This window comes from Lutra lutra, chromosome 8, assembly GCF_902655055.1.
Source record: "Lutra lutra chromosome 8, mLutLut1.2, whole genome shotgun sequence".
Classification (NCBI taxonomy): Eukaryota; Metazoa; Chordata; class Mammalia; order Carnivora; family Mustelidae; genus Lutra; species Lutra lutra.
The window spans coordinates 95,636,972-95,651,428 of NC_062285.1; the positions used below are offsets into that span (position 1 = coordinate 95,636,972).

Sequence of the window (14,457 nt, forward strand, 5' to 3'; positions counted from 1 at the left end):
TTAGTTTTTTTTAAACCAGATAAAAGCTGTAAGTAAATATAAAAATAAATGTAGAAGATTGCCTGTAAATTTTCATAAAGAAGAAAACTGAGCCAGGCAGGGTGGAACACTTGCTATATAGCTATTAAGACTATCTACAAAGGTACTGTGATCAGATTACTGTGATACCACTGAAGGAAGAGACAATCAGTAGCATCCAGAAAAAGATCCAGTTATCTATGGTAACTTGATATACAGCAAAATTAACATTTTCAATTTAGTAGGAAAAATTCAGTCTATTTAACAAATAGTGTTAGGACTGCTGACTCAGCTAAAAGAAAAGTTTAATTTTTTAATCTCTACCTCACAACTAAATACTAACACAAAAATTTTCTATGTATTATATAGAACATACATCTATCTCCTTCTTGCTTAATGGCCTCTGAATGTAATGATTTAATTCTTTTTTTTTTTTTTAAGATTTTATTCATCCATTTAACAGAGAGAGATCACAAGTAGGCAGAGAGGCAGGCAGAGAGAGAGGAAGGGAAGCAGGCTTCCCGCTGAGCAGCGAGCCCGATGCGGGACTCGATCCCAGGACCCTGGGATCATGACCCGAGCCGAAGGCAGCGGCTCAACCCACTGAGCCACCCAGGCGCCCAGATTTAATTCTTTTAATGGACATAGGAATTTGTTCCAATTTTTTAAGGACACATTCATAGAAGCATAATTACTAGGCAAAAACACGGAAGCATTTAAAATATTACTAGTTATTGCTAATTTCTGGCACAAAATTTTAGAAGAAATTCCTCACGTGGTTTCTTTTTTAAGGGATTATTTTCAGTTGATTTATGGAGGTCTTAATTTGCATACTAATCTACTTGATCAAGATAACAAGTGTTAATTAAGCACTTTCTTTGCTTCTGACAGTTAACTGCAGGCTGGGGCAGAAGGCATGGGATGGTCAAGGGTTACAACAGAAAGTCTTTCCCCTTAAGAGTGTCTTAAAACAGTACAGAAAACTTTTTACAGATACTTAAGTACCAAATTGGGTGATAGTGTCTACTATACATGTTTTAAAAGAATCAGAAATAAAATAAAGGTTTTTAAAAAGATAAACTTTGGCTATTTTCTGCAAATATGTTCCCCCAAATGGTTATGACTCCAAATTCACTTGGATCTTAGTATTTATGGTGATTATTATTGATATTGTCCAATATAACTGACAAAAACAAGTTCTTCTATACCTTAAGAAATTCAAACACATAAATGATCCTGAAACAAAGATCCTGAGACAAAGATGAAGGGGAAGGAATGAAGGAAGGAAAGTACCCAACACTTATTATGTACTATGTGCCAACTGCTTGGATTACAGTCTCTTCTATTTTTTTCACCGCTGGCATGACTTGGAAGGAGGATTCTTTAGCAGCAATTATCTAAAATGAGAGACAGTTCTAGGGACAAGGGAAGACAAAAGAAAAGCTGGCATCTATAGATCCCCTGTCTGCCTAGCACTGTGCTAGAATCTTGAAACACACTGCTTTTGTTTCACACACACACTACTCAAAGGGGGGCTCAAAGATAACTTCTCACTGGATATCAGATGAGTAAGTAATAAGGACAGAATGGGGTCCTCAGGGACACAGTCCTTAGGGGTTTCCATTTCAGGAGTAGAGGTTAAAAGTACCTGAGAATGGCCCTTGGCTGATAGAAGTCACCTTACATACACCTGGGTGGTTACCCCAGCACCAACACAACCACCACCTACCCCTACCACTCCCACCAGCCAATGGCTGACGGTATGGCCAGTTGGCCATACATACATACATACAGTATGGCCAGTTGGCCACAAAAGCCCAGGTGGCCCCAAATCATGGTAATTCTGCTGTACCATTTATGGTCAGAGTTCCCCACTGTTCAGGCCAACAATAGAATTTACTCGTGACTATATCCTTGATGAGCAACTTGTCTATACCAGTTTTGCCTCCCTGGAGGTGTTACAGGTTTTTCCTGAATAGCACTCTCTCAATGAGTCACTTGGCCTGGATCTGTCTCTGGCTCAGCTTCTAGAGAACCCAACCTAAGACAAAGGGCATTTGGGATCCTCATCCTATTTCTATTTATGACATCTAACAATTTCTACTCCTCACAATGACTCTACAAAGTAGGTGCTATTATTCCAATTTTATGAACTGGTACGTTAAGATTGGCCCATTGAGCCGGAGTCAGCAAAGAGGGAGAAAGATTCCAGAGAGAAGAGACATGAACTGCTTTAATAGTTCCCCAAAAGAAACAGCCAAAGGCTGCCTTTAATAGGGAGGTATCTGGCTGTCCCACTCTGGGACCATTCATTCTAACTTTCTACAAACTTACCCCTTTAAAGGGAAGTGTACACAAGGACACAAGATGTAGATTTTTCAATGTTTTAAAGTCAACATTTTAACACATTAATCTTACTCATTTCTCAACTCTGGCAGGCAGAACACACTAAATATTTTTCAAATTAATGCATGTCTGACAACTCCAGGATCTAGATAGGAATGTAATTTCTCCTCCCTTGGTGTATCCACTATTTGTATCTTTCATACATTTAGAACTCCTGTCCCTGTAGTGAGTTTGTTGACCTGAATGCTGAAAACATTTCTACCTCCTCTGGCAACTGGGTGGGTCAGAACCAACAACAGAATCATAAATGGACAAGCCTGGAAATCTGATGCTGAACTCTGAACGGTTTAGAACTTTCTGGACCAATCTTCTTGCCTTCATGTGATTTACAAGAACAGCAAATATGTACAGAATGGGAAACTAGGTCACACTTGACTGGGTGGAAGAAAACTTAACTGAGCACAAAGTAGAATTTTCAAACATTAGGCTATGTTGTGTTAGCTGACATTAATGAAAGGATCAACCTATTAACATTGATAACTAAATCTGAGCTTCTGTCTATAAAGCTACCCAGTTAGGTCCTACTGATTAAACTTCATAAGTCTCAGTGATCCCTTGAGGGGCTGCCTCTAAATCAGACTAGGTGTCTAAGAAGCCCTATGGTCTGGAAAGGTGAAGTGTAATATCTGGGAAGTACATTTATGAGTAGAGTATAAGTGTCTTTAGAGATAACCCAACATTCTACCCCAGCCCACCCTCATAGCTGCCTCTCACAGCATCATATTTTCCACTGAAGTGCTACAGATTCATAAATGTAGTGAAACACTAAAAACAATTGTTTCACTAAGGCTTTCAAAAATTCTTCACAATGCTACATTTGTAAGACCTTGTCTTCAGCTGCCTCAACATTTCAAATTTTCTGAGACTTTCAGTACAGGCCATGTGTATTTTCCCCCCAGCCAAGTTATTTCCTTACCAATGTCACCATGAAGCAGGGATGTCAGAGGTGGGCATTATTATATTATCACAAAGATAATCAATTTTTTCTTCCAATGCTGGAAGGCAGAGCCAGGAATGAGCCATGCATCAGTCTAGGAGATAGGAGATTTATAACTACAGGTTTTTAAAGCTCCTAGTGGAAAATGAAGAGGGAGATATGGCACAGCAGGTGAATGTATTTGGGATAGATTACACAAAAGAACAAGAATAAATTACTATTTCTGTCAGAATAGATGAATCTAGAAATAGTTCAATCCTCAGGGCCAATGTGATCATAACAATTTGGTTTTCCCCACAGGTCTCAAGTTTATCTATGTTTTTCCCAAAAAAGGAAAGCTGAACAAAACAAAACTTGGGAGGAATCCAAATGACCCATATTAAAAGAATAATATGGGAAATAATGTTAATACTACTTAATTCAAATTTCCCTACTAAACCCACGGGCCAGTGCTGCTTGCATCAGAATCACCCTGGAGTCTTTTTAAAACAACAAAAATAGGCAGACAAAAATTTACTTAAACTTAAGGGAATCATAAGGGAATCCATCTAAAATCATCTCCCCCCATGATCTAGATTCACACTGAAGCTAAATATGGTGATTTTGTGCTCAGCAACAAGAACTGGAAAAAACAAGAGCTTGAGAAATGGTATTTTCATCCAAGAACCCTTATTGAGTATCTTGCTGCCTTTCTTGACTCTCTGCACTTTTTACGAATCAGCTGACAGAACAGCAGGTACACAGCTCTGATTCCAGAAAAGACCGGCCTCAACATAAACTTGGTAAACCACCTCCTCATTGGCATCCCCTCCTCCCATTCCCACCCACCAGACAAGGGAGCTTAAATCTCAGTAAAGTCTCTTCAGGCTCAACATGAAGTGGAAAACAGAAGGAGCAAAGCTGGAGGTCTCGGCTGGGAGGTGCCACAGTTCTATAGGTGAGGTCGTAAGAGTAACTGTGTGAATTTCAACATTTCTCTTTTTTTCATGTGACACAGAAAACTAGAATATTGAGAGATAAAGAAAGGAACTGAAACGTTGAAGATAAGTATAAATATTGATTATGGGTTTGGGGTTGGCAACTTCTTGATCCCTAGCTCCATCACTGAAAAAGGCTCTTCACCACACATGCTTTCCAGGAGTTTCTGAAGCTGTACTCAAGAGGTTTTTCTGCTGTGCTTCCAAAGTGTCTGCAAATGGCCAAGTACATACCCCCTAGAGTTACTGCCCCCTATTCAACCTGAGCAGCTTTATCTGTTTTACACAGTAACCTTCTGTTTCAGATTATATTTAAAGGACTCCACGTATGCCCCTCATTCACACTTTGAAAACCATTTAGGTTTTAGGAGTCACAATTCTATTCTAAGTAACAGTGCCAACCCTGTACCACATTTATTGTGTGACTCTAAGCCAGAGCACTGGTAGAATTTTGTTCATAAAAGAGAGAAGCTGTGTTTCCTTCCTCACAGGATAAGTATGATGGTGAACAAGATAAATACTAAAATTACTCAGAAATAAACATTGTTTATTAAGTGTTATAACCACATATCAATAGACTCCATTTTAGATTGTGGTTTTAGGGTCCTAGCAGATTTGAATCCCCATTTGCTTAGTTGACTAATCTACCTCTTGGTAAGACGGGTTCTTCTAGTAGAGAGAAGAGGTAAAAAGAAATGAATGCATTTTATCACTTTTTAAAAGATCCTTCAGTTTACTATGTCAAGAATAGATTATTTGGTGGGAAGATACTAACAACAGGGAAACCAGTAAGGCCTCTAGTACTGTAATCCAGACAAGAGGTAAAAATCCATATTACAAAGCAAAGCTATGGAAATAAACAAGTTTCCCATAGATGCCTAACGAATCTACTCTGCCACACCAGAGGGGGAATAGAGCAGCACATAAGACTATAGACCAAGACTGCCTTGGTTCAAATGCCAGTTTGTGTCATTATAGGATACTTTGAACAAGCTATTTGATTCTGACATTTGTTTTCTTAGGACACTAAAAGTAGTACCCATCTCAGAAAATTGTCAGGAATAAAGGAGTAGGTGTACGTGAAATGTTTAGTATAGTTCCCACCAGGCAGTTAAGTTTCTTGGCTGGCACATCAAAGATCTAAATGGGGCCCCTAGAGGGCAGCAGAGGAAAAAGAACAAAAGTGAAAGCGCAGAGTGCTAGATTCACATTCCTTAGCAAGGAACACACAGCATCTGATGAGAAAACAACAACAAACAATGAGAACCCTTCTATGAACCATGCAACATGGAGGCTGAGCTCAGGGTCACATATAACCTGCTATTTGTTCTTGATAACAAAGATATCAGTATAGACAGTAGCAGTGACTCAAGCAAATCTGGTGATGAGAAGGATCCAGGAATTCATCTGGAACATATTTCCAAATGACTTACACAGCCAGGAAGCGGATTCTGGCTGTTGGCTGGAAGCTCAGCTGAGGCCCACTTTTTCTGAACTTCTCAGTGCAATCGAACATGCTTCCTGCATTTGGAGAATTGCCCACCTCCTTTGCTGCTAGGACACTGGGCCCTAACATAGGCCTTGACAATCACACACACCTGAGCAAGATTTTGAATCAGAAGCATGTGTTGCAGAGAAACAAGCGCCATCTGGGGTCCATTCTGGTAAGAATGGCAGCAGGTAAATCAGTTTCCAGAGGAGGGGTGGTCAAGGTCACATACCAGCCAAGACCCAGAACCAGCAATATGTATGTGCCTGGCAGAAGCAATAGAGCTCTTTCCACCAGACCAGTTCTTCAATGTGATTCTGGGCATTGGTCCTGGCCAGGGCCTCCCAACCTGGTTTCTGGCCTTCTGGGAAATCTTAAATTCAATCAATTCCTTTTCTGATCATACTAAATTTCAATTAGTAGCAACTAAGGACTCTGACAGAGAAAAGCAGGGTGTTTGTTCCCAGTATGCCCCGCAGGTCAGGTCTGACACCTCTGGAGAAAGGAACTGGAAGCCAGAATGGCAGAAATTATTTTAATAAGCAATGTTGTGACACTCAGAGTCTGAATAGCACTACCTCATTTGCCAGGTGACAAAGTTCTACATTGAGCAGGAAAATGACCCCTTGCCACTTTTCCATGGAATGGAGCAGAGTCCTGGCACCAGGGAGGCTCTGGAGAAATAGTCTTCAAACATCTGTTAGAAGTTCAAATTTAAACAACAAAAACAACAAAGTTCAAATTCTTTTTTAGTAAAATCAACATAGAACTTATGTTGTCATAGAACTCTTATGAGTTCTAAGAGTCATAGAACTCTTATGAACTGGATAAAAGTAGACTGCTTTGGATGAGGTGGGACTTGGAGCTCATGGGGGGCCCTAGTAGATCCCTACGCCCACTTGGAAATCAATCCGCAGGACTCAATGGTGGTGCCCAACAGGGAGGTTCACGGAGTCGTGAAACCCTGGAGACCAGGGAGAATGTCCTGAGAGGACACCTGGCAGAGGCATGCCAGACAGGCTGTAGGTCCCAGGTGAGGATATTTATCTCTAAACACATTCTTTGAGGGCTCCCAGAAAGCTGGTGGGGAGAAAACTTTGCAGGGGATTTAGAAATTGGGGACAATTAACCAGAGGGTTTTGAATATTACGCAATTAGTATCTTTTATAATGTAATCTAATAATGAAGCCTGGAGAAATTTTGCCTGCACACCTTTTTAGTTACCTATATCTTATAAATAGTACATTATATGCACATTCAAGGTAAATTGCATTAAAATGTAGTAAACTCATTCATCAATTTCTGTTGTAAACTCAGCCTTGTGGGAGAGCAACTTAAGTTAATCATGATTCCTTTCTGCCTGGACCTCCAAGGCTCATCCATGCCCTTCCATCCATCCCACTGAAAGGACCTCTGACATTTCTCAGAGCCCTAGGCATCTCCTGGCATCACGTTCTCTGGATTCAATCGTTGCCTGTTGGACTCGATGGCCTTTCAAACACCTTAGCTGCCTTTTTAAAACAAATCACCGTGGGTATTAGAATGGAAAGGTATGAGCATGGGAAAAATTGGGGGCTCATACCCTTCCTGGCAATAGGATTTCAGGAAAGTTGTTTAACCTCTCTGAACAGCCAAATGGATATAATAACAAAACCTAGTTATGAGATAAGGTATCTGAAGTGACAGGTAGGGAGCCCTGGACCTAGAAGTTATACAAAAACACCACCCACTTTAATGAAGGCATTTACTTTCTCAAGAGCACACTCATCTTCCAGGTCTGGCCCTCTCATTGCCTTGGTCTCCCAGTCTGATAGCCAGGACCAAGTGAGAGTAGATCCCAGACACTTCAAAGACATCAAGAAGATCCAATGCAAATCCCAAACGAACAGAAGAGTTTAAACAACGAAAATTGCCCAACTAAGGAAATATCCAAAATGTGCCATTAAGACAAAGTTGGGGGGGGGTGCCTGGATGGCTCAGTTGTTAGGCATCTGCCTTCAGCTCAGGGCACGATCCCAGGGTCCTGGGATCCTGCCGAGCAGGAAGCCTGCTTCTCCCTCTCTCACTCCCCCTGGTTGTGTTCCCTCTCTCGCTGTGTCTCTCTCTGCCAAATAAATAAAATCTTTTTTAAAAAAGAGTTGGGGGGCAAATCGCTTATAGGACACAAACACACAAAAGACAAGATAAAGCATTATAGATGAATCTGAGGTGGTCATAGGTCACTACTTTCCCTAAAGACAATCCTGATTTATCCTTGTTGCCACAAATAACTATAAATACCACCTTCACTCTCAAGAGAGGCCCAGTTTGTATGAGGAATTGTATGGTCATAATGCAGTCAGGCTCAAGAGGCATACAATGGTCTAGTTAAGGAAGTAAGTTGGAAACAGACAAGGAGGTGGATAACATCGGGGGTAGTAAGCTATATATATAGTATTAATGGCTATAAAGATATAAAGACCTTAATGTCTCAGCCAGGAAGGCTCTTGTAGGATTCCTTTAGTAGTAGGAACTAGAAAATGTGACTAGCACAAACTGCAAGTGTAAACTGATGGGCCACACTCAAAAGCAGAAGATGGGCAAAACACCTGGGGAGCTGAGTATAAATACAGAGCTAGAATTCTGAAGGCCTCCCACTGCCTTGTCATAAAGTCCAAACTCCTCAGCACAGCAGGATTCAGCTCCTGCCTACCGCTACAATCTTTCCATAAATAAAAGTTCCCCTATATGCCAACAGTTTCTCAAATACAGCAAAAGGCCATCCTTGCCTTTAATTTGTATTCTTGGCCTAAAATGCCTTTTCTGTTGTGTCTTCTGGATCATTCCAGCTTCTCAAAACTGGAATGCTTAGAGATCCCCTCCCCCAGAAGTCTCCCACCAGAGTGGATTAGGTGACCCTTCTCTGCACTTCTAAGATCCCTTTGTTCTATTCCCCATTATTATAGTGATAATGCTATCCTATAAATGATCATAACTTAATGTTTCTCCCTTAACTGAAGAAAAGGTCTCTGTATTTCAACTTCGTATTACTGTTGCTTAATATACAACTTGACATGTAGTTGGTTCTCAATATATTTTTAATGTTTGAATAATAAATTCTGTCTCAAGCTAATGATGCTGGAATTATTTTTTAATTTTTTTTTCACTTTAATAACCAAATACAATGACCAAATAATTGGTCAACCAAACCCATTGCTTACCCTTTAAATTAGGATCTTAATTCAAATTTGGACTAATTCAATGGGTTTTTATTGGATTTCCCAACTTAAGTATCCTTCAACTCTATCCATCACATAAATGTCAGGTGTCTCTTCTTAAAATGCCACTTTGTTAGGTCATGTCCCTGCCCTAAAACCTTAAGACAAAGTTTTATAAACAGTAACAGGACTATAAAATGGTGACAACCACTTTGAAGAACAATTTTACATTATCTCATAAAAGGTGAATATCCACATACCTTATGACCCAGAATTTCCACTCCCAGATGTATACCTTAGAGAAACTCTTACACAGGGCACAAGAGAGAAGACACAGCAGAAAATCCTCCTATAGGAGAGTTTTTGCAATGTAAAACAAACAAACAAACAAAAAGTAGAATAAAAAACAGAAAGGTAAAAAGTGAGATAGTCACAAAAGTTTGTATCATACAGTGGTGAAAATACACTGGAGCTACATGGACAACACGACTGTATCTTAAAAAGGTAGCATAAGGGAAAGGCATACAAACAGTATGACACCATTTTAATAAAGCTCAAAACAAGCAAAAATACACTGTTATATATGTATGTGATGAAATTATCAACAGAATGATAACCATGACTTAAAGAAAAATGGCTGCCTCTTAGAGGCAGGAGAAGAAAAGCACATGATTCAAGTAATACATTTTTTTTTTAGTTGGGAAGGAGGGTCATGGCTGTTTATTTTTTGTTATGTTACTGCATTCTTTTGTATATGTCAAATATTGCATAATAAAGATATTTAAAGGGTAACTAATAGAGCCAGAGTAGTTAACTAAAATCAGTAGGGAACAGACAGCCTTCTGGAAATTGCAAAGAATCTATGTCCTCCAAGGGAAGGCTGCCTAGATCCAGCCTTTCACTTCCAGGCATTGGAGACCTGCCTTGACTAGTCACAGATTTACTCATGCTCACTAAAACATGCATGAGCCAGAGAAAGACATCAGAATGCCAATGTACATGTTTATAATGAAAAAAAACAACTCACATAACTGGACATACTCATCTAGCATGTTTAGCATATCTTGTATCTGTAGCCAAACTACATAGAAAGTTAAATTATAATCAGAAGGCTCATTATTTACCTTCTGACCTTTCACAAGAATTTTTGGTCAGAGCGGCTGGTTTGCTAACTTATTGTGCAACTGTAAAAATATGCTGCAGCTATACGGAATATGAATATATCTTAGAAACTTAATACAAACTCTAGCTTCATATTTATACCTGCATGGGCAAACATGCATGGAAATTAAAAGTTCACTCTGTGAGCATGGATCAACATTAAGAAACCAGGCAAAATGAGAATAATAGGGGCACCTGGGTGGCTCAGTGTGTTAAAATGAGAAAAAAGCCAAGGCTCGGCTTCCTATTGTCTTCAGTAGGGTCCAATATATCACACCTGATGCTACTCTTACTCCTCACACCCAGGATAGACACCATTCATCAATACTGGTGCTTTTTTATCCCCCCAAGAATTGCCTCACGATCCCTCTCAAAGCATTCCAGATTGCCACTGCTAATTGGGTTGGTATGTGAACTAAAAGCTATGGTCTGTAATTCTGAACAGCTAAAATTAAATATATTTATATTTCTATAAAAGGCCTTCTACAATCTGACCCAAAATCCCTTGGCTCCATTTGAAGTGGTCTATTCTCTGTCCCCTCCAAAATGTTCTGTTCTATTCACACATGCTCATCTGTGCTCACTCCAATGCTCCCTATACACCCACACACTCATAAACTCACACACACCAACCTGGAATGTCCTCTCTTCTATGTCCTGCTTGAAACTAACTTCTTCTATAAAGCTTTCTGACCATTCCTGCCCAGAAATGCTGTTTCTCTGCTTCTGAAGACCTGATATTTGTAGGTTACTTGGGATTCACTGTCTGGCATGTAGTTGTATTTTTTTTATATACAGTGTTTTATTTTTTATTTTTTTTAAATTTTATTTTTTATAAACATATAATATATTTTTATCCCCAGGGGTACAGGTCTGTGAATCGCCAGGTTTACACACTTCACAGCACTCACCATAGCACATATCCTCCCCAATGTCCATAATCCCACCCCCCCTCCCAACCTCCCTCCCCCCATCAACCCTCAGTTTGTTTTGTGAGATTAAGAGTCACTTATGGTTTGTCTCCCTCCCAATCCCATCTTGTTTCATTTACTCTTCTCCTACCCCCTTAACCCCCCATGTTGCATCTCCTCTCCCTCATATCAGGGAGATCATATGATAGTTGTCTTTCTCCAATTGACTTATTTCGCTAAGCATGATACCCTCTAGTTCCATCCACGTCGTCACAAATGGCAAGATTTCATTTCTTTTGATGGCTGCATAGTATTCCATTGTGTATATATACCACATCTTCTTTATCCATTTGTCTGTTGATGGACATCTAGGTTCTTTCCATAGTTTGGCTATTGTAGACATTGCTGCTATAAACATTTGGGTGCACGTGCCCCTTCGGATCACTACGTTTGTATCTTTAGGGTAGATGCCCAGCAGTGCAATTGCTGGGTCATAGGGTAGTTCTATTTTCAACATTTTGAGGAACCTCCATGCTGTTTTCCAGAGTGGTTGCACCAGCTTGCATTCCCACCAACAGTGTAGGAGGGTTCCCCTTTCTCCGCATCCTCGCCAGCATCTGTCATTTCCTGACTTGGTAATTTTAGCCATTCTGACTGGTGTGAGGTGATATCTCATTGTGGTTTTGATTTGTATTTCCCTGATGCCAAGTGATGTGGAGCACTTTTTCATGTGTCTGTTGGCCATCTGGATGTCGTCTTTGCAGAAATGTCTGTTCATGTCCTCTGCCCATTTCTTGATTGGATTATTTGTTCTTTGGGTGTTGAGTTTGCTAAGTTCTTTATAGATTTTGGACACTAGCCCTTTATCTGATATGTCATTTGCAAATATCTTCTCCCATTCTGTCAGTTGTCTTTTGGTTTTATTAACTGTTTCCTTTGCTGTGCAAAAGCTTTTGATCTTGATAAAATCCCAATAGTTCATTTTTGCCCTTGCTTCCCTTGCCTTTGGCGAAGTTCCTAGGAAGATGTTGCTGCGGCTGAGGTCGAAGAGGTTGCTGCCTGTGTTCTCCTCAAGGATTTTGATGGATTCCTTTCTCACATTGAGATCCTTCATCCATTTTGAGTCTATTTTCGTGTGTGGTGTAAGGAAATGATCCAATTTCATTTTTCTGCATGTGGCTGTCCAATTTTCCCAACACCATTTATTGAAGAGGCTGTCTTTTTAAGCAATTCCCTATTATAATCCATGCAGTCTTTAAGCTTCTTCTTCTTCTTTTTTAAGATTTTATTTATTTATTTGACACAGAGAGAGATCACAAGTAGGCAGAGAGGCAGGCAGAGAGAGAGGGGGGAAGGCAGGCTCCCTGCTGAGCAGAGAGCCCGATGAGGGGCTCCATCCCAGGACCCTGAGATCATGACCTGAGCCGAAGACAGAGGACTTAACCCACTGAGCCACCCAGGCACCCCGGCCTTTAAGCTTCTTGAGGGCCGAACTATACTTCTTTAGATTCCCTACAAAACTAGCATGGCCTCTCACATTGTAGATGCTCAATGAATAATTGTTCCCTTGATTTTTTTCCTGTACTTAAAACCCAACCTGAAACATGAAAAAATAATACTCTCTTTAATTATGATTAAGTAGATTATGATTAAGTAGACTTCCAATCCAAAAAGGAGTAAAAAAGTAGAGCATTTCAGAGGATTTAGGTTCTAACTGCACTTTTAATTGAGTTTTTCACAGTAAATTGGTAGTGGTGCTGGGGGAGGTGTGTGATGGATATCAACTTACTAAAGCATTCAAAAGGGTAAATGGGTCAAGCCCCAGAAAAATTTTTGCTGAATTTCCCCATTTTCTCTCCTACATAGAATGTATTTTGAGTGAAAATACCAGGATAATAAATTGGGTAAGAGGAAGTTTTGCTTATTTTTTTTCTGTAGTAAAAGATTTATGACTGTTATAATGTTCACTGTAGAAAATTTAAGAAAAAACAGGAGACATTTTAAAAAAAAGAGTCCTCAGAAATCTCACCACCCATAACTACATTTTAGCATACATATATCCTTCCCTTCTTTTCTAAATGCATTTCTAAAAAGAAATATATACTCTTACTAACAGGATCATCTTTATTTACAACTTGCTTTTCTATTCTATCATGGAGTCTTTACTACATCCACGAATATTGTTATGCATCTTCCTTTCCAGTACCTACACTGTACTATGCTGTTTGTGCCTTTGACTTCAAGCTACAGAACCCAAATATAAGTGGGCTCAAACAAAAGAGGAAGCTAATCAGATTGTGGAAACTAAGGAAAGGGTGAATAATTGAGGAAAGAGCAAGGATGCAATGGAACCTCAGGAAAAATTAGAACCAGAAACCCCAAGAGCTTGAGACTTCTGTTTCTTGGGTCTACTTTATGCTCTTTTACTCTAGCATGGATTTTCTCCACACAGCAAGAAACATTGCTCTAATTGTACGGACTACATAATTTTCAGAGTACAAAGTTCAAAATCTCAGGGAAGATGTTCATTACTTAATATTCACCCCTGTGTCAACTAGCTACTAGAATATGGCAACTCCCATAGCAGCCATTTGAATAAGCAAAGGCAGGTCCTATGAGAATAGAGCTACTGAGGAGATGAAATTACAGATGTTCATCATCATTCACTGAAGCAAATCCTATTAATGGACATATAAGAGGCTTAGAATTTTTAATTACTATACATAAGGCTCAATAAATATTTTAAATTTTAAATTAATTTCACGACTATGAAAATTCTCACACCTTTTTAGCATATACCTAATAACATCCTTATATTCTGAACTTCAGGCTCATTCAACTTATTTATTCATTCAATAAATCTCTTTAGTATCTACTGTGTGCCAGGCTCTATTCTAGGCACTAGGAAAACAGCAGTGAACAGTTAAAAAGCTTTTGAGAGGAAGAGTTTGGGCAGCTACTGTGTATATTTTGAAATTAGAGCTTTCAGGATTTGTTAAGGAACTGGACATGGCATATAACAGTGAAATCTTTCCCTGAGCAAATGGTGAAGACCAGAAGAGGAGCACATTAGAATAGATCTGTTTTGAGCATGTTAATTTAAGATTCACTTTAGACTCCCATGCAAAGTTTTAATTCAGGAAAGGCTTCAAATACATAGAGATTCAGAGACTGGGGAAATAAAGGGAACCAAGCAAAGGAGCCAAAGGTTGTCATTGAAGGAAAACAGGGAATAATGCCTGTTAAGGCAGTGAAGAAAATTCAAGAAGCAATGAGTGAAGGATTATGTTAAATGCTGCTGACAAATAAATAGGAGGAGGATGGAGAGAGGACCACTGAATTTGGAGAACTCAGCACCTAT

The 14,457-nt window shown here is 39.5% G+C and overlaps 1 long non-coding RNA gene across 1 annotated transcript in view; it reads right to left on the reverse strand.

Annotated features, from left to right (window-relative positions):
- The window catches only part of LOC125107685 (uncharacterized), a 196,520-nt gene that overhangs the window by 132,305 nt on the left and 49,758 nt on the right, over nucleotides 1-14,457 (reverse strand). The window lies entirely within an intron of this gene.